We start from the raw sequence: 22,315 nt of genomic DNA on the forward strand, positions 1-22,315 counted from the left end.
AATGAAGTGAGCCAATCACTCCGTTGCGCCCGTATATTCAAGCGGCCTGCCAGATGCAATTAGTCTCAGTTGTTCTCAAAGCGTAGATGATAGTGGATGAGACTGCTCAGCCTTTGGCTCGGGTTCGATCCTTGAAAACCATCCCATGTCCAGTTTAGGAAACAAAACGAAGAACACATTTGACGACACTATCTCTGGCCGTACTGTTCAATTTGCGCGCCCGACAGACTGACTGGCTAACTTCAATACTAATTAAATCGGAAACGACGCCATGTATGGAATTTTTTTCTTAAAAATTATTCCTCAGCGCAATCTATCCTGCAACATCCTTACAAGCTTTTCAGGCTGCTTCTGACCACCCTGTATATTTCTAACGCCTGATAGAGCAAATCTGGTAACGTTTTATGTTATAAAAATGAACCTATGTTCCACATCTCTTCCTAAACCACTGGACCGGTTTCAACCAGACTTGGAACATATGTAACGTGCTGTCTGGAAAGAATCACTGTGCGGTTAAGAAACACCTACTTATCCAAAGAGTGGGCACGAAAAAGCAGCGAATACCCATACTTTATTCATCCAGTATTTTAGAATGAGCTCTACACATAGTTTCAAACCTTTACGAGATTTTTTCTAGCTGATAGCCCCCTCCCTCTATAAAATGATTAAAAGAAAAAAGTTTATTTTTAATACATTTTCGCTGGTCATGCGGTGGAAATGGCGTAAGAGGCATGGCCTTTTAATTTATTATTTCACTACTACTAACTGCATTCACTACACACTTCACAAACAACTGAAAGTACCAGCAATATTATAACACTGTACGATACATATTTCAGGACATGTGACGTCATAAACAATGAGATTTGAGAAAAACTGTCGCATCGTGCATGGCGTTTAAATTTATTACTTCTTTGCTACTAACACTGTTCACAACAAATTTCGAAGACAGTATCCACATATGCCGCTGAATGAGCTTGCAAAACTGTATAATTGTACAATACACACCAGGGGCTGTGACGATGCTTGAAAAAACTGCCGCATCATGCACGGCGTTTAAATTTATTACTTCTTTCTTACTAACTCCATTCGCAATACATTTCGCAGACTGTCGGCACATGTACCACTAAATGTACTTGCAAAACTATTTTTTTGTACAACACATAGTTGGGAGGAACGCCGTCATAAACATAGAGCTGCGTGAAAATGAAATTGCAGAGCGAAATTCGCTTGATATACAGATCAAATATGTGTATAAATATGTTCAAATATGTTAAGTATATGTGAAATACATTTTACATGTGTATGTGGGAAAAGCCATAGACATAAACCTCATCCTAACTGCTGGGATGATTTCAAACAGATCTGGTTCAAGTAATTACTAGCTACGGTATGGAAAGAAGTACTTTGGGGGTAAGGGTCCCCAGCGTCCTCTTGAGATGGGGGTGATAAGGTGAATAGAGAAGTGGGAGGACGTCCCATGGACCAGATTAGGAGAACTATAAATCATTAAATATTTTTCCACGATATTAAGCAATTATATTTGTCATATGTAAAAGAAACTCTACTGAAAGTCAAGGAATAACGCGATAATAAAGAAAAACTATTATCTGTAATGTAAGTGTTATTATCATCTTTGTTCTTTGTGGTATCGGCGTGAAACAAAAAGCGCCAGACTCTTTCTTGCCTTGTCTTGTTCGGACAGGACGCCATTGTGCCCAATCTACGTAATAAGGTGTTTACATTCTTCCAAAGTTCTTAACGATTTATTCAGACGATGTATGTTACGTGCAATAGGACACAGACTTGGCCAGCACTAAGATATAATTCAATCACACGTAGGTCCTTACGTATCGAAAATGGTGAAATACTTTCTGTCTGTGTGTATATAGCCTATAATGATTAACTTGTTTTGAGAACGGATTCGTTTAAGTAACTACAATAATTATACAGGATCCCACGCTACATTTTTGTGTCAGTAAAACCTAAGAACGATCCGTGCCTTCGCATATCTTTGCAGTGAAACCAAATCAAATTAAAAATAAAAATAAAATATAAATAAAATGAAATAATAAAACTCCACATTCACATTCTATTATATATATGGGGATGGACAGACGGGGAGTGGTAAGGAGGAAATGAACAGAGAGAGAGACGAAAGGGGTACATGGACAGATAGGACGCAGAGAAGGAGATGGACAGTAGAGGGGGAGGGGGGGAGGAGGAGATGGACAGAGGGAAGCGGGAGGAGACGTTGGCAGGGTGAGGGGAAAGAGGAGATGGACGGAGGAGGAAGAAGCAAATAAGCAGAGAGAGGAGGGAGGAGCAAATGGACCGAGTGAGTACTGGGAGATAAAGATGGCAGGAGTGGGGGGGTGGAGGAAATGGAAGAAGATGGACTAATAGAAAATTGGAATAAGTACATACCTAGCCTAGTACCTGGTACTAGGCTAGTTAAATATAAAATAGACACAAAACACACACTTTCATAAATTCAGCACAGCAAAAGGGAGTGGGTGGTGGGGCTGCGCATTTAATACGTGTGAGCAGCATAGGAGGATACTGGTTGATGAATGCAATAGGTTACTTTAAACACGTGCTTTCCGCTTGAGTCCAGCTGTGCAATGAGTAGCTCCCCTCGTTTATGTGCACATGAATTCAGAGCGTACAAAATACACACAAAAAGAAAAGTTTTGCATCCCCTCGGTTCAGCCAGCCGCTGTGGCCGAGCGGTTCTAGGCGCTTCAGTCCGGAACTGTGCTGCTGCTACAGTCACAGGTACGAATCCTGCCTCGGGCATGGATGTGTGTGATGTCCTTAGGTTAGTTAGATTTAAGTAGTTCTAAGTCTAGGGGACTCACGACCTCATATGTTAAGTCCCATAGTGGCTAGAGCCATTTGAACCATTTTTTCACCTCGGTCCCGAGAGTTCCGGAACCTGTACAGAAAATTGTAATAGAGATCAACATAAACATCATTTCCGCCCTTTTTGTTGCTCATGAAAATCATACATTGCATTCTGTATCGCCATACAGCAATACCTTCAGAGGTGGTGGTCCAGATTTCTGTACACAGCGGTACCTCATAATACCCAGTAGCCCGTCCTCTTGCACTGATGCATGCCTGTATTCGTCGTGCCATACTATCAACAAGTTCATCAAGGCACTGTTGGTCCAGATTGCCCCACTCCTCAACGGAGATTCGACGTAGATTCCTCAGAGTAGATGGTGGGCTACGTCGTACATAAACGGCCCTTTTCAATATATGCCAGGCATGTTCGATATGGTTCATGTCTGGGGAACATGCTGGCCACTCTAGTCGAGGGATGTCGTTACGCTGAAGGAAGTCATTCAAAGGATGTGTACGATGGGGCCGCGAATTACGTCCGTGAAGACGACTGCCTCGCCAATATGCTGCCGACCTGGTTGCTGTCAGTGTTCCTCCGAGCCATAATCCGTAGATAGCGGTTCAAATGGTTCAAATGACTCTGAGCACTATGGGACTTAACATCTGTGGTCATTAGTCACCTAGAACTACTTAAACCTAACTAACCTAAGGACATCACACACATCCATGCCCGAGGCAGGATTCGAACCTGCGACCGTAGCGGTCACGCGGTTCCTGACTGAAGCGCCTAGATAGCAGTCATCCACTGCAGTAGTAGCCCTTGGGCGGCCTGAGCGAGGCATGTCATCGACAGTTACTGTCCCCCTTGTATCTCCTCCATGTCCGAACAACATCGCATGGTTCACTCCGAGACGCCTGTACACTTCCCTTGTTGAGAACCCTTCCTGGCACAAAGTAACAATACGGACGCGATCGAACCGCGGTATTGGCCGTCAAGGCATGGTTGAACTACAAACAACACGAACCATGTACCTCCTTCCTGGTGGAATGACTGGAACTGATCGGCTGTCGGACCCCCTCCGTCTAATAGGCGATGCTCAAGCATGGTTGTTTACATCTTTGGGTGGGTCTAGTGACATTTCTGAACAGTCAAAGAGACTGTGTCTGTGATACAATATCCACAGTCAACGTCTATCTTCAAGAGTTCTGGGAACTGGGGTGATGCAAAACTTTTTTTGATGTGTGTAGATAGTTAGCAGGAAGATCATTCAAAAAACCTAACCCCCTTCGTACGAAAGTTTGCACTAGTTAAGTAAGCTGACGCAATACAGTGCCTAATTCCAGCATTCAGCTATCCAGCACATGGCGATTTAGCTTTTCTCAGCATCTCAAACCTAATTTCCATGCTGGGAATTTCTATTCATTACTATTATTTCTAAGTCGCGGCTCAGTAGCTAAACACCTATTTTTCAGAATGACTTTGATTCATGTAGTTAGTTTACGCAAGATTACAAGAGGGCGGGCACCAGCGAGGCACCTTCAAGTGGATTAAAGACAAGGAGTGACATGGTACTCGGCAAAATTGAGTCGAGAGAAGTGTGTTTAAAGGATGGTACATTATCAGTGAACACAGAAAGTATGTTTTACAACCCAGTAGGCGTGCTGCATATTACAACTTCGAGATTTAACTTCACCAACCACAGCAACGTCGTCTGAAATACTTGATTCTCATTACCTGAAAACTAATCTTTACTCTTGAAGAAATGTTAACATCTTTAAATTTTCAAGAGATGTTAATATCCTCAAATTTATAATATTCGTTAACAGAGAGTGAGATTAAGCAACATGTGACGCAATAACCAGTTTGTAAACAGTTCGTAATATCAACCTATGAGCGCCTATTGCTTCTCGAATGCACGTGAACTGATACCGACTCACTTAACAATACAAGCAAACAGCCCAGAACTAACATTTCCATGCAAAGCTAACCTTCGTCACAGTAAATAAATTTGGTTGGTGTCATCGGATTCTTTATGCACTGTAATATTTGCTCGCCAACGTGGATCTCCGCCAGACAGTGGCAGTTTCTTTCTCAACATCAGAACACAGCACAAAGTGCGTCTTCGACTTTAGCATACCACGTCCGAAAAACAGGCGACCAAGAATGTTGACGTACTGTTTTTAAATGAGAAACACCACATGTCGCAACAAGCACAAACGTATACTACAGGAAGAGAGCAAACCTATTCGCCATAGGCTTAAGTCTGTTACAATGATGAAGCCGAGAGATTGATAAAGAGCTTGTATCAACAGATCGAAGCTGGCTAGAGCAAGCCCTACATGGCATACGATAAACAGAAGCACCATGATTCATAAAAAGGCAAAATATATTGAGAGGAAAACGAAAGTTATGAGTAAACGGGCACGTTTCGAGCAAACAGTGACACAAAGACCAGTGCCCAGGAACCTGAGAACGAGACAGGAGCCGACAGAACCAAAATGTTGAATGGTGTGTTCATATGTTCCTTCTTAAAGGATAATGACGAAATGTTACCATCATTCTGTAGGACTGTTAATATTAGTGACGTAAGGTTCCGTACTAGTATCGCTAAGAAACAGCTTCAATCAGTAAAACTCATTGGCGCTCAAAGTTCGATGGACCTCGGGTTAAGTTCTATACAGAGTTTAAGAGAGACTTACCTCCACTGTTGACCAAAATTCACCACAGAGATATGTTCCCCCAAATTCGAAAAGTGCACAAGCCACATCCAACTAATAGGGCTATTCATAAATTAACCTCTCGCTCTCTCTCTCTCTCTCTCTCTCTCTCTATATATATATATATATATATATATATATATATATATATATATATATATATATATATATATATAGGGTGGTCCATTGATAGTGACTGGGCCAAATATGTCACGAAATAAGCATCAAACGAAAAAACTACAAAGAACGAAACTCGTCTAGCTTCAAGTGGAAAACCAGATGGCGCTATGGTAGGCCTGCTAGATGGCGCTGCCATAGGTCAAACGGATATCAACTGCGTTTTTTTTTAAATAGGAACTCCCATTTTTATTACATGTTCTTGTAGTACGTAAAGAAATAGGAATGTTTTAGTTGGACCACTTTTTTCGCTTTGTGACAGATGGCGCTGTAACAGTCACAAACGTATAAGTACGTGGTATCACGTAAAATTCAGCCAGTGCGGACGGTATTTGCTTCGTGGTACATTACCCGTGTTAAAACGGATCGTTTACCAATTGCGGAAAAGGTCGATATCGTGTTGATCTATGGCTATTGTGATCAAAATGCCCAACAGGCGTGTGCTATGTATGCTGCTCGGTATCCTGAACGACATCATCCAAGTGTCCGGAACGTTCGCTGGATAGTTACGTTATTTAAGGAAACAGGAAGTGTTCAGCCATATGTGAAATGTCGACCACGGACCTGCAACAAATGTTGATGCCCAAGTAGGTGTTTTAGCTGCTGTCGCGGCTAATCCACACATCAGTAGCAGTCAAATTGCGCGAGAAACGGGAATTTCAAAAACGTCGGTGTTGAGAGTGTTACATCAACATCGATTGCACTCGTACCATATTTCTATGCACCAGGAATTGCATGGCGACGACTTTGAACGTCGTGTACAGTTCTGCCACTGGCCACAAGAGAAATTACGAGACGATGACAGATTTTTTGCACGCTTTCTATTTAGCGCCGAAGCGTCATTCACCAACAGCGGTAACGTAAACCGGCATAATATGCACTATTGGGCAACGGAAAATTCACGATGCCTGCGACAAGTGGAACATCAGCGACCTTGGCGCGTTAACGTATAGTGCGGCATTATGGGAGGAAGGATAATTGGCCCCCATTTTATGGATGGCAATGTAAATGGTGCAGTGTATGCTGATTTCCTACGTAATGTTCTAACGATGTTACTACAAGATATTTCACTGCATGACAGAATGGCGATGTACTTCCAACATGATGGATGTCCGGCACATTGCTCGCGTGCGGTTGAGGCGGTATTGAATAGTATATTTCATGACAGGTGGATTGGTCGTCGAAGCACCATACCATGGGCTGCACGTTTACCGGATCTGACGTCCCCGCATTTCTTTCTGTGGGGGAAGTTGAAGGATATTTGCTATCGTGATCCTCCGACAACGCCTGACAACATGCGTCAGCGCATTGTCAATGCATGTGCGAACATTACGGAAGGCGAACTACTCGCTGTTGAGATGAATGTCGTTACACGTATTGCCAAAAGCATTGAGGTTGACGGACATCATTCTGAGCATTTATTGCATTATTGTGGTACTTACAGGTAATCACCCTGTAACACCATGCGTTCTCAGAAATGGTAAGTTCACAAAGGTACATGTATCACATTGAAACAACCAAAATAAAATGTTCAAACGTACCTACGTTCTATATGTTAATTTAAAAAACCTACCTGTTACCAACTGTTTGTCTAAAATTGTGAGCCATATGTTTGTGACTATTACAGCGCCATCTATCACAAAGCGAAAAAAGTGGTCCAACTAAAACATTCATATTTCTACACATACTACACGAATCTGTAATGAGAATGGGGGTTCGTATTTTAAAAAACGCTGTTGTTATCCGTTTGACCTATGGCAGCGGCATCTAGCGGGCCAACCATAGCGCCATCTGGTTTCCCCCTTCAAGCTAGACAAGTTTCGTTCTTCGTAGTTTTTTGTTTGACGCTTATTTGGTGAGATATTTGGCCTGGTCACGATCAATAGAGCACCCTGTTTAAAAAAAAAAAAAACGAAAAAGAAATACTATCTGTGTTTATATGCTGACGTTAATTCTCTACGTATTTGTCACCCAAATTCAAACATTTGATGTACTGTAACGTCCACTTCTTTATCCTTCATCAAAGAATGAAGTTAGGTGGTGCTTCAGCCAATTGTTGACACCGTCCCTGAACTGATGGTCGGCCATGAAGTGCTGAATAGTCAGTTAGGCCTCCATACTGGGAAAAAATAACATCGCTTAGTGTCGAGTCTGGACTATCAATTAGCAGTACGGGATTACGCATTGTCGTGAAGGAATCACATCCATATAAGAAAGAAAGGAAGTCAGTCTGATCCGCTGAACTATCCTACACCACTCACATTTGTTTGTAGCAGAATCCTAGAAGACTGAGTTCAAACTTTATGACCTACTTCATTCCCCTCATCAACAATATCAAAGATGTAACTACACTCCTGGAAATGGAAAAAACAACACATTGACACCGGTGTGTCAGACCCACCATACTTGCTCCGGACACTGCGAGAGGGCTGTACAAGCAATGATCACACGCACGGCACAGCGGACACACCAGGAACCGCGGTGTTGGCCGTCGAATGGCGCTAGCTGCGCAGCATTTGTGCACCGCCGCCGTCAGTGTCAGCCAGTTTGCCGTGGCATACGGAGCTCCATCGCAGTCTTTAACACTGGTAGCATGCCGCGACAGCGTGGACGTGAACCGTATGTGCAGTTGACGGACTTTGAGCGAGGGCGTATAGTGGGCATGCGGGAGGCCGGGTGGACGTACCGCCGAATTGCTCAACACGTGGGGCGTGAGGTCTCCACAGTACAACGATGTTGTCGCCAGTGGTCGGCGGAAGGTGCACGTGCCCGTCGACCTGGGACCGGACCGCAGCGACGCACGGATGCACGCCAAGACCGTAGGATCCTACGCAGTGCCGTAGGGGACCGCACCGCCACTTCCCAGCAAATTAGGGACACTGTTGCTCCTGGGGTATCGGCGAGGACCATTCGCAACCGTCTCCATGAAGCTGGGCTACGGTCCCGCAGACCGTTAGGCCGTCTTCCGCTCACGCCCCAACATCGTACAGCCCGCCTCCAGTGGTGTCGCGACAGGCGTGAATGGAGGGACGAATGGAGACGTGTCGTCTTCAGCGATGAGAGTCGCTTCTGCCTTGGTGCCAATGATGGTCGTATGCGTGTTTGGCGCCGTGCAGGTGAGCGCCACAATCAGGACTGCATTCGACCGAGGCACACAGGGCCAACACCCGGCATCATGGTGTGGGGAGCGATCTCCTACACTGGCCGTACACCACTGGTGATCGTCGAGGGGACACTGAATAGTGCACGGTACATCCAAACCGTCATCGAATCCATCGTTCTACCATTCCTAGACCGGCAAAGGAACTTGCTGTTCCAACAGGACAATGCACGTCCGCATGTATCCCGTGCCACCCAACGTGCTCTAGAAGGTGTAAGTCAACTACCCTGGCCAGCAAGATCTCCGGATCTGTCCCCCATTGAGCATGTTTGGGACTGGATGAATCGTCGTCTCACGCGGTCTGCACGTCCAGCACGAACGCTGGTCCAACTGAGGCGCCAGGTGGAAATGGCATGGCAAGCCGTTCCACAGGACTACATCCAGCATCTCTACGATCGTCTCCATGGTAGAATAGCAGCCTGCATTGCTGCGAAAGGTGGCTATACACTGTACTAGTGCCGACATTGTGCATGCTCTGTTGCCTGTGTCTATGTGCCTGTGGTTCTGTCAGTGTGAGCATGTGATGTATCTGACCCCAGGAATGTGTCAATAAAGTTTCCCCTTCCTGGGACAATGAATTCACGGTGTTCTTATTTCAATTTCCAGGAGTGTATGTCCGTTTTGCTCTGTCGTATTTCCATTTGGTCAGCCGACCCTCCTTCTTCGTTGATTCATCTTATTCTTCAGCACTGCCTTTGATATTCTGGTTGCTTACATTCTTGTTGCATGCTCTTTCCACTTGTCCTTGCACTTCGCTATTTCTTCAATCTGATTATACACTACTGGCCATTAAAATTGCTACACCGAGAAGAAATGCAGGTGATAAACGGGTACTCATTGGACAAATATATTATACTAGAACTGACATGTGATTTCATTTTCACGCAATTTGGGTGCATAGATCCTGAGAAATCAGTACCCAGAACAACCACCTCTGGCCCTAATAACGGCCTTGATACGCCTGGGCATTGAGTCAAACAGAGTTTGGATGGCGTGTACAGGTACAGCTGCCCATGCACCTTTAACACGATATCACAGTTCATCAAAAGCAGTGACTGGCATATTGTGACGAGCCAGTTGCTAGGCCACCATTGACCAGACGTTTTCAATTGGTGAGAGATCTGGAGAATGTGCTGGCCAGGGCAGCAGTCGAATGTTTTCTGTATCCAGAAAGGCCCGTAGAGAACCTGAAACATGCGGTCGTGCATTATCCAACTGAAATGCAGGGTTTTGCAAGGATCGAATGAAGGGTGGAGCCACGGGTCGTAACACATCTGAAATGTAACGTCTACTGTTCAAAGTGCCGTAAATTCGAACAAGAGGTGACCGAGACGTGTAACCAATGGCACCCCATACCGTCAAGCCGGGTGATACGCCAGTATGGCGATGACGAATACACGCTTCCAATGTGCGTTCGCCGCGATGTCGCCGAACACGGATGCGACCATCATGATGCTGGACACAGAACCTGCATTCACGCGAAAAAATGACGTTTTGCCATTCGTGTACCTAGGTTCGTTGTTGAGTACACCATCGCACGCGCTCCCGTCTGTGATGCAGCGTCAAGGGCTAGCCGCAGCCATGGTCTCCGAGCCGATAGTCCATGCTGCTGCAAATGTTGTCGAACTGTTCGTGCAGATGGCTGTTACCTTGCAAACGTCCCCATCTGTTGACTCAGATATCGAGACGTGGCTGCACGATGCGTTACAGCCATGCGGATAAGATGCCTGTCATCTCGACTGCTAGTGATAGGAGGATCCAGCACGGCGTTCCGTATTACCCTCCTGAACCCACCGATTCCACATTCGGCTAACAGTATTTGGATCTCGACCAACGCGAGCAGCAATGTCGCGATACGATAAACAGCAACCGCGATAGGGTACATTCCGACCTTTATCAAAGTCGGAAACGTGATGGTACGCATTTCTCCTCCTTACACGAGGCATCACAACAACGTTTCACCAGGCAACGCCGGTCAACTGCTGTTTGTGTATGAGAAATCGGTTGGAAACTTTCCTCATGTCATCACGTTGTAGCTGTCGCCACCGGCGCCAACCGTGTGTAAATGCTCTGAAAAGCTAATCATTTGCATATCACAGCATCTTCTTCCTGTCGGTTAAATTTCGCGTCTGTAGCACGTTATCTTCGTGGTGTAGCGATTTTAATGGTCAGTAGTGTACATAGTCTCACCTGATTTTTCATTTCTCTTCCTATCAAGTTATGAGTAGCCAGGTGCGGGTCTCAGAACTCTCACGTCTCCATTTTCTATCCTTTCGACTTGTCTCTTAAATATGTGACTAACATTCGCATCCACACAACAACGTTTGTACGTTTATTACTGAACACAGTCTTTGCTATGGTAAAAGCATCGTTTAATTGTGGGACGCAAAAACTGAAATATTTGTACCTTTACAGTCACAGCGTTTGATATGTAAATAGTATCATACTCAAAATAGAGAAATATCTTAACTTAATCCATTGATTACTATTGCTGCCCTAAGTGGTTCACTCCCTTTAAATGCCATCAATTTTGTTTTTGACGTGGAAATATGCTAATTACTCTCTTTTACTGATTTAACAAGCAGGTACAGTCCACGTTGCAGATCATCTTCTATTCTAGCTCAAATCACTCGTTCGATTTTAAAGAGCATCGTATCGAGAGTAGCATTCTTTAGTTCTAAATAGTTTTGGAGTAATTTGTGCCTTTTATTTATGACATCATCGAGACGTAAATTAAATACTGTATATTATAGAAGAAACCATTTTTTAAGACTTGGGTTATTTCAGCGTGCGTCATTCCATTTGACCTGCCTGCATAGTCGAGGTCATTGCCGGCGCGGTAGCTCAGCGTGTTCGGTCAGAGGGTTAGCTGGCCTCTGTAATAATAAAAAATGGAGTGAACAGATCAACGATGAAGTTGAACAGATGCCATGGGATGTCCGCAACGAACAAAAGGAGATTTTTTTTTTAAAAAAAAGAAAAAAACATTCGCTAACGCACCCGTGTGCGGTGGCACTCGATTCGGTGATAAGCCGGTTTGAATCCTGCTGGTGAAATGTTTTCACTACCAACATTTGGCCGGCAAGGATAGAAGATGTGGTGGCGTAAAGTTCCTGGTCACCACTCTTTGCGTCAGTGTTCTGAATTAAACTCCAAATCTCTCCCCAGTGTCTTATTAGCTGAGGACGTGAGACACTGTTGATGGCGATCCGTGCGTCGGATGGGGACGTTAAACTTGGCAGCCGCCTTTGTGCTATACGAAAGGAGTAGACCACGCGTCGGGCCCTGATATCACCGTCTCCACGCCGCGCGGGGTAGCCGTGCGGTCTAGGGCGCCTTGTCATGGTTCGCGCGGCTTCCCCCGTCGCAGATTCGAGTCCTCCCTCGGATATGGGTGGGTGTGTTGTCCTTAGCGTAAGTTAGTTTAAGTTAGATTAAGCAGTGCGTAAGCCTAGGGACCGATGACACCAGCAGTTTGGTCCCATAGTCCTTACCACAAATTTCCATTTCACCGTCTCCTTTCTCTTCCCCCGTCATAACACAACCACAACACCACACTATACAAGCACTCATCAAAGTCATCCACACGACACAGATACACATTTCACAGTTCATAACAGAACAGAGAAAGACAACAGCAAACCACCTCCATTAGGACTAATTTCCTGAGTATGGGACCAGTTTCAGTTTTGACTTGGCATTCCATTTAAAACTTAAAAATATACTCAGCCACACGTATTTTACATTGCTCTCAACAAATGCTGCAGAAGGCCCTTACCCGAAAGAATGTGAGTATATTTACCTTGTCAAATGTTTTTTCATAGCCAATATCAGCAGTGTAATTAATAGAATGCCAGATCAGTGTAGACCGTAACAGTAACCTTGGAAAAAGGCATCACTTCTGCATGGACGATATCTTTGGGTTATATTAGAAGACTTACCTGCTTATTTATCTCTGTTGTAGGTTGCAAGCCGGCCGAAGTGGCCGTGCGGTTAAAGGCGCTGCAGTCTGGCACCGCAAGTCCGCTACGGTCGCAGGTTCGAATCCTGCCTCGGGCATGGATATTTGTGATGTCCTTAGGTTAGTTAGGTTTAACTAGTTCTAAGTTCTAGGGGACTAATGATCTCAGCAGTTGAGTCCTATAGTGCTCAGAGCCATTTTTTTTTGTAGGTTGCACTCTGTTTACTGGAAATCGTTTCGATAGCTTCACCAGACAAGTGCAGTAATAATCTTTATCACGCTGATTATGATTAATGATTTATTTCGTTCTTTCCGTGCTGTCGCGCATATTTATAAAGTAATTTGTCTGCATACAACATACTTGAGCTCTTGACTACAAATAAACCCCAGCAGATAGGGTGCATCAGGACGGGCCCAGGTATTAATTATCACAAAGTTGTTGTAGCGAAACTGAATACCGTAGCATCCAAACCCACCAAAAACCAGCGCAAAGTGCATCTATTCCAAAAATGAGATAAAAATCGCTTGACGCCTTCCTGAGAGACAGACTCAGTTCTTCTAGTCTGACTATGGAAGCACAGATCAGATGTGGCTTATATTTAGAGAAATAGTATCGGCAGCAGTTGAGAGATAAACACTAAGTAAATTAATGAGATGATACAGAACAGGCTAAAACACTGTTGCGAGAACAACGAAAAAAGCATGCTGTAACTAACCTGTTTCTACGGGTTATTACGTTAAGATTAGGGTCGCCACCGACTCTAACCATACAACTAATCAAAGGTCTTGGAGAGTCGGAAAATAAATTAATTCGATCACAGAGCAAAAACTCATAAAAATGCATACGTTGTGATATCGCTCTTAGGGGATGCGATGTAATTAATACTATTGCCCGGGCACTGTTCATGACAATCAAACATTTAAAATAAAATAGAAAATGCATAAACACTGTGCATAAGATCAGCTCCCAGCAACACACCTGAAGATAAGACTTAATCTAAAGCATTTATTTTAAAATAAAAGGGGAAACTAATCACTGGACCTGTGCGTAAGAAAACTTGTTGGGTGTGCTAACGAGAAAGCTACGAGGTGAGTGGCTTAGGTGCAAAACCGTAACCTCAGAGTACAAGAGAACATTGTGGGTAAAATCATTTATTCCTAAGATATGGATGTGAGGCATGTACACAATTCCTGATAACATTAATTCCTAAAACATTAAAGAAAAGCATCCATAGATTCACCGTTATAATCTACACCTAAAATCATTGGTCTGAATCATTCACACAACCGCTGTTGCCTGATAACTGATCGCAATAACCCGTGAAACGGTACACGTTTCGCAGTACACCCGTTTGCCCACGTGGTTTGTGGAGACGCAATTTCTAGGTATCGTGGTCAAGTTGCAACAATATCACGTCACACAATCATGAATAGTTAACATACTTTAAAAGAAACATGAGATCGGACAGTTAGTGATGACGGTAGCCCAACAAACTCTAATGTTCAACCACGTGGTTGGCTAGCCACAGACGAAAGATATATAAAGCAAGGAAAATTTACGAGAAGGCAAAGCTATTAATATTTAGAAAAATAAAAGCTTATACAGGCACAGCTGAAGGTAAACAGACATTCATACAGAAGCAAGTGCTCACTTCTTATCGGCACCTTTGTGTGGCGCTCTTCCAATGGATCCAACTCTGCTATAGAAATTTACGAAAAGAAAAATCTGCCAAAGTTTTGCATTCCTTGCTGCGACAAGGCAAAGCAATCTTTCAAAGTTGAAAAGCGAGGCCAAAAGCTAACAGCTCTCCTCTCGCCAAGCGACAACGCGCCACGCGGGCAGTCTAACTCAGCTTTCTTCGACTGGAGCACAGCTGTGGACGCTTCCCGTACCGGCGGCAGACTACCTCCCTTTTTCTTCTCCAGCTTCTTCCACGCTCTGCATGGCCCGGAAGACTCAAAGATGCTATTTCCGCCACCAACCTAACGCAGGTGGATGTCTCACAAGTAGTGCAAACCTTTTTGCCTACTTGAACACTACGAGATTTGGCTATTCTGCACAACTGCTGCTAAATCTGTATGACTATCGCAGACTTTCTGCAGCAGACTACACCACCGTCTAGCAACGTGACGCACAACCATATTCATTCAATCACACCACTATGAGAGTTATGAGAAAAGAGAAACAAGGAAAAGAAAGAGAAATTCTAGTGAAAATGGGCTACCGGACTAATGAAAGATGGCTACAGGACCCTGCCAATGCCAAATTTAAAAGGACGCAAAGCCGCCAACATTGGAGAAGTTTTACAGAAGCTCAAAATGTAGCGCGAACTTCAATGCGAGATGCTTTTAATAGTTTCCAGAACGAAACTCTGTCTCGAAATGTGGCAGAAAAGCCAAAGAGATTCTGGTAGTATGTAAAGTGCACCAGCGGCAAGACGCAATCAATACCTTCACTGTGCGATAACGATGGTGACGTTACTGATGACAATTCCGGTAAAATAGAGTTACTAAACACAGTTTTCCGAAATTACTTCACCAAAGACGTCGAAGTAAGTAAGTAAGTAAATTCGAATCAAAAACAACTGCAAACATAAGAAACTTAGAAGTGAATATCCTCGGTGTAACAAAGCAGCTTAAATCACTTAATAAAGGCAAAGCCTCCGCTCCACGTTGTATACCAGTAACGTTCCTTTCAGAGCATGCGTATACAGTAGCGCCATACGTAGCGGTCATATACATTCGCTCGCTCGTTGAAAGATCCGTACCTAAAGACTGGAAAGTTGCACGCGTCACACCAATACCCAAGAAAGGAAATAGGAGGAACCCGCTGACTTTTGGGTGCAGATCACTAATTTTGATTTGCAGTAGGATTGTGGAACATATGCTGTACTAGAACATTATGAATTACCTCCAAGAAAACGATTTATTGACAGCCAACATGGATTCAGAAAATATCGTTCTTGTAAAAACACAACCAGCTCTTTATTCTCACGAAGAAATAAATGCTGTCGACAGGGGATGTTCAAATCGATTCCATATTTTTAGATTTCGAGGAGTCCTCAAAAGTGACTTCATATCAAATTACTTGTCTATGGAGTACCCTCTCTGTTGTGTGACTGGTTTCGAGATTTCCTTTCTGAAATGCCACTGTTCGTAGTATCTGACGGAAAGTGATCGAGTAAAACAGAAGTAATATTTGGCGTTCTCCAGTGAAGTGTTACAGACCCTCTGCTGTTCGTGATCTCCATAAACGATTTGGGATCAATCAGAGCAGCCCTCTTAGATTGTTTGCAGTTGATACCGTCTTGTGAAATCATCAAATGAACAAAACCATACGCAAAGTGATTTAGACACGATATGTGTATGGTGCGAAAAGTCGTAATTGACTCTAAGTAATGAAAATTAAGTCAACCACATGAGTACTAAAAGGAATCCGCTAAATTTCAGTTACACAAAAAATCACGCAAATATAAAAGTTGTAAATTCATCTAAATACTTAGGGATTACAATTACGAACAACGTAAATTTAAATGATCACATATTGTGGGAAAAGCGAACCAAATACTGCGATCCATCGGCATAACAGAAAATGCAACATCTCTGCTAAAGAGATTGCTTACACCCTGCTCGCCCACCCTTTTCTGGAACAGTGCTACGCGGTGTGGGATCCACATCAGAAAGAACTGATGGAGGACATCGAAGAAGTTCAAAGAAGGTCAGCTGGTTTTGTATTATCGCGAAACAGGGGAGAGAATAACACTGATATGACATGCAAATTGGAGTGGCAGTCATTAAAGCAAAGGCGTTTGTCGTTTCAGCATGATGTTCTCAAGAAATTTCAGTCTCCAACTTTCTTCTCAGAGTTTGTAAATATGTTTGGCGCCCACCTACATAGGGAAAAATGATCATCGTAATAAAATAAGAGAAATCAGACCTCACACGAAACATTTAAATATTCGCTTCTCCCAGGCGCTGTTCGTGAGTGGAACGGTAGAGAAATAACTTGACGGTGGTTCTCCGAACCCTCTGCCAGGCAGTTAATTGCGAACTGCACAGGAATCATGTAGATGTAGATGTATTGATGAGGAGTTTATTGTATATTTGGAGTCTGAGAGTAAAATAAAAAAAAGGAATGAGAGTCCTTCGTTTTCTGTAAGGACAGTGTTAGTTACATCATAATTTACTCTGACATCAATAATAATTAACTATGGTAATTTATTTTCCGCTTCTCCACAAATAATTCATCCGACAACATGACTGAATGACTATGGTTTCAGAGAATCAAAATTTGCTTGTTTCATCTTAGCTCTTCATAATTACAGTTACTTTTGCCCGAGCGCCGCGAACAAATTTCCGACTAATTAATGGAAATTTATGCATGATAGTCAGTGTGAAAATAGCGTGTAATCCCAAAACTTTGACACTGCATCCTGTTTTCTGATTCTCATAGTTTGTCAACGCTGTACGGTTTTTGCTGAGATGTTATGCATTTCTAATTACCGTGGAAATGAGACAATTTCCGTACAGTAAGAGTTTCAAAGTTCAGAACTCCTGCAGCCATTCTATCAGTATTTATTCAGTTTTCTCATTAACCAACGAAAAACATGATTACTGGGACGGCACCAATACGTTCCAAAACGCCTCGTGAGAAAGAGCGATTTTTCAAGGGGTTCCTCCAGCCAAGGTATATTGAGCAAATCGGTTGCTTCTTTTGCATTCGGTGTGGTCTAGCGTGGACCTCAGGCGGCTTAAAAAGGTAGCGTTTGTTTGTGAGGGGTTCCTGAGAAAATCCAGAAAAACCATAATTTTTCGGTACGAAAAGTACCAATTGTCGTGATGGCTACTTCTATCATTTCTATTCATGGCACATCGTCGAAATTTTTACAGTATGTTTTTTTTTTTTTTTTAAAGATGATGTTCTCGGGGAACTTCGAAATTTTATCGATATCATTATACATTACCGATATCTATGGGTTCAAGGTTATCGCTCTAACGCAGAAAACAGCAAAAACCCTTTTTAGCCGCTTTTGTGCCGTGGACAGCGATTATCTAAATATCTAACAAAAGAAAATGGCTCAAATTTGAACTGTACATTCCTTAGACGTAGATCTAGGAACGATATTTTCTCGTTTTCTAAAATGTTTATGCGCTCTCAAGACACGCTGGAAAATACATAACTTAATTTTTGGGTACGAAAAGTACCGGTAGTGGGCTCACCACTTATATCATTTCTGTTCACGACAAATCTTCGAAATTTTTAACATTTGTTCTTAAGATGAGTTTCTCGAGGAGCCTTGAAACTTGTTTCGACATCATTATCCGTTGTCGAGATCCAGTGGTTGAATTTTACCATACTTATGCACGTAATATCCGGTCTGAGGCATAAAGGCTGTTTGACGTAGTGAGCACACGGCAAGGGTTCTTGGGTCTTCGCAAGGGTTCTAATGTCACAAAACTACCCGTTTTAGTCGCCTCTTAGTCAGCAGCAAAGTTTCATGACTGTCTAGGTATAACGGTCGCTTCACGCCTATGCAGGCTGTCTCGACCGGAAACTATTCAATGGTGCCACCTGGAGACGTAAATTTCATACACAAAATTATTTCCTCATAAGAAATTCTTGATCTTGCAAATCTAACATCGCATTATTTTATTTACTATAGACGTACCTTAAAAATGTAGTGCATTTTTAGGTAACGTCGTGTAAATTGAACTTGAGTTAGATTGGAGACGAGTCTGGGTTAACCTTATATTATATGTAATTGTTTGTTGTTTATTTGTGTCAAAGCATATAAATGTGTCGATGTATAGGAATTAATTATCAAACCTTCACTCTCCTACAGAATTCATTTTACACTGACGTGGCAAAGTAACTGGTATAGGCATGCGTATTCAAATACAGAGATATGTAAACAGACAGAATATGGCGCTGCGGTTGGCAACACATATATAAGACAACAAATGTCTGGAGCAGTTGTCAGATCGTTTACTGCTGCTACAATGGTAGGTTATCGAGTTTTAAGTGAGTCTGAACGTGGTGTTAAGTCGGCGCACGAGCGATGGGACACAGCGTCTCCGAGGTAGCGATGAAGTGGGGATTACCCTCTACCTTGAAAATCAGAAATCCGGAAAAACTTCAAATCTTCGACTTTGCTGCGGCCGGAAAAAGATGCTGCAAGAACGGGACCAACTGAGGATAATCGTAGAATCGTTCAACGTGACAGAAATGCAGCCCTTCCGCACATTGCTGCATATTGCAATGCTGGACTGTGAACAAGTGTCAGCGTGCGAACCATTCAACGAAATATCATCGATATGGGGTTTCGGAGCCGAAGGCCAACTCGTGTACTTTTGATGATTGCATGACACAAAGCATTACGCCTCGCCTGGGCCCGTCAACACCGACATTGGACTGTTGATGACTGGAAACGTGTGCCTCGTCGGACGAGTCCCGTTTTAAATTGTATCTAGCGGATGGACGTGTATGGTTATGAAGACAACCTCATGAATCTATGGACCCTGCCTGTCAGCAGGGGGATGTCCAAAGTTTGGAGGCTCTGTAATGGTGTGGGGCGTGTGCAGCTGGAGTGATGTGAGACCCCTGATATGTGTAGATACGACTCTGACAGGTAACACGTACGTAAGGATACTGTCTGACCACCTTCATCCACTCATGTCCATTGTGCTTTCCGAAGAACTTGGACAACCTGCAGGATTCATGATGTCAGTTCCTTCCAGCACTACTTAAGGCATTAGTCGAGTCCATGACAGGTCAAGTAGCGGCACTCGTGCGTGCTCGCGGGGGCTCTACAGGATATTAGGCGAGTGTACGAATTTCTTAGACTCTTCAGTGTTTATGAACAGCACACCCTGCTGTGACAGGGAAAAGAAGGGAGATAGCTGACAAATGTTCCTGTCGGAGCACAACAACAAGAATATGATCCTATTTAAGAGACTCTGACTGAAAACTGGGGAACCAGCTGCCGCAATTCGCATTCTTTAAATTTAGGCATGCGAACATATTCACGTTTATTGGTTCTGAAACAGAGTAGCAGAGAGACAGTGACGATAGAATAGAGAGTAGACAGTGCCATTGTGTGAGGAGAGAAGAGACAGTGATGATGGGAGAGAAAAAGTGGTAGTGAAAGAGAAGGAGACGTGATAAAGACAATAGCAGTGGGAGCCTAAGCGAGAGGAGATACTGACGGCCAGTGAGAGATAGTGGCAGTCGGAGAGAAAGTGAGATGGATGGAGATCGAAGCAGAGGTAGCAAAAGAGAGAGGAGAGAGTGGTAATGAAAAATACAGATGAATGGAGACCATATATAGCCTTGGGAAATCTGGACCTTCCAAGACCGGCGAACTTTAACAAGAAGATGAGGGGAGGGTAAATTTTGTACTGAAGTGAGAGAGCAGACAGTGACAGTGCAATCTATTGCAAATCAGTGGAAGAAAAAGGAAATAATGGGAGAGAGACGTATGTAGACGGTGGAAGTGAGCTGAGTATGAAAGCTTAACTAGAAAGAGAGGCTGAGTAAAAGGATTTAGAACGTTCTGTCTTCAAAGAGTGCGAATATGTTGACATGCCAAAATTTTTGTTGAGGGAGGCGGAATTAGAATTGAGGCTGCTGGTTCTCCACTTTTCTGTCAGAGCCCTTTAAAGAGGAGCATTTCGCCTTTTTATTGCTCCAAAGGGAGAGTTTTTCAACTGGTATATTATATCAAAATAAAATCACGATGTATGGTAATCGGAGTATCGGTTCAGTGGGGAGCTGCCGTAAGATGCGCTTGTGTGCCACCATTCTTTTATCCGGCAACTTCTCAAGAAAAATGCGCTTATATGTAACATATTTTACATTTTGGTCCAAACAAAATAAAAGACATATCCGATATTTGCTGCTCATTACTGCCATATTGTATGTAGAGCTATTGAAGTTCATTGCATGAACACACTACTGGCCATTAAAATTGCTACACCACGAAGACGAAGTGCTGCAGACGTGCAATTTAACCGACAGGAAGAAGATGCTGTGATATGCAAATGATTAGCTTTTCAGAGCATTCACACAAGTTTGGTGCCGTTGGCGACACCTACAACGTACTGACATGAGGAAAGTTTCCAACCGATTTCTCATACACAAACAGCAATTGACCGGCGTTGCCTGGTGAAACGTTGTTGTGATGCCTCGTCTAAGGAGGAGAAATACGCACCATCACGTTTCCGACTTTGTAGCCTATCGCGATTGCGGTTTATCGTATCGCGACATTCCTGCCCGCGTTGGTCGAGATCCAATGACTGTTAGCAGAATATGGAATCGATGGGTTCAGGAGGGTAATACGGAACGCCGTGCTGGATCCCAACGGCCTCGTATCACTAGCACTCGAGATGACAGGCAGCTTATCCGCATGGCTGTAACGGATCGTGCAGCCATGTCTCGATCCCTGAGTCAAGAGATGGGGACGTTTGCAAGGTAACAGCCATCTGCACGAACAGTTCGACGACGTTTGCAGCAGCATGGACTGTCAGCTCGTAAACCATGGCTGCCGTTACCCTTGACGCTGCATCACAGACAGGAGCGCGTGCGATGGTGTCCTCAACGACGAACATGGGTGCACGAATGGCAAAACGTCATTTTTTCGGATGGAGCCAGGCTCAGTTTACAGCATCATGATGGTCGCATCCGTGTTTTGCGACATCGCGGTGAACGCACATTGGAAGCGTGTATTCGTCATCGCCATACTGGCGTATCACCTGGCGTGATGTTATGGGGTGCCATTGGTTACACGTCTCCGTCACCTCTTGTTCGCATTGACGGCACTTTTAACAGTGGACGTTACATTTCAGATGTGTTACGACCCGTGGCTCTACTCTTCATTCAATCCCTTCGAAACCCTACATTTCAGCAGGATAATGCACGACCGCATGTTGCAGGTCCTGTAGGGGTCTTTCTGGATACAGAAAATGTTCGACTGCTGTCCTGACCAGCACATTCTCCAGATCTCTCACCAACTGAAAACGTCTGGTCAATGGTGGCCTAGCAACTGGCTCGTCACAATACGCCAGTCACTGCTCTTGATGAACTGTGGTATCGTGTTGAAGCTGCATGGGCAGCTGTACGTGTACACGCCATCCAAACTCTGCTTAACTCAACGTCCAGGCGTATCAAGGCCATTATTAGGGCCAGAGGTGGTTGTTCTGGGTACTGATTTCTTAGGATCTATGCACCCAAATTGCGTGAAAATGTAATCACGTGTCAGTTCTAGTATAATATATTTGTCCTGCATTTCTTCTCGGTGTAACAATTTTAATGACCAGTAGTGTAATTAATCTGTTCTACGGAGTGGGGTTATACATTGATGAGACTAATGTGGTTTATTAAATTACTGATAGATAACAGAAATTTTTAGTGTCTTCTGATTTTATTTCACGTAATTGCGACATCGAGTGTTGTG

This window comes from Schistocerca cancellata, chromosome 3 (assembly GCF_023864275.1).
Source record: "Schistocerca cancellata isolate TAMUIC-IGC-003103 chromosome 3, iqSchCanc2.1, whole genome shotgun sequence".
Lineage (NCBI taxonomy): Eukaryota > Metazoa > Arthropoda > Insecta > Orthoptera > Acrididae > Schistocerca > Schistocerca cancellata.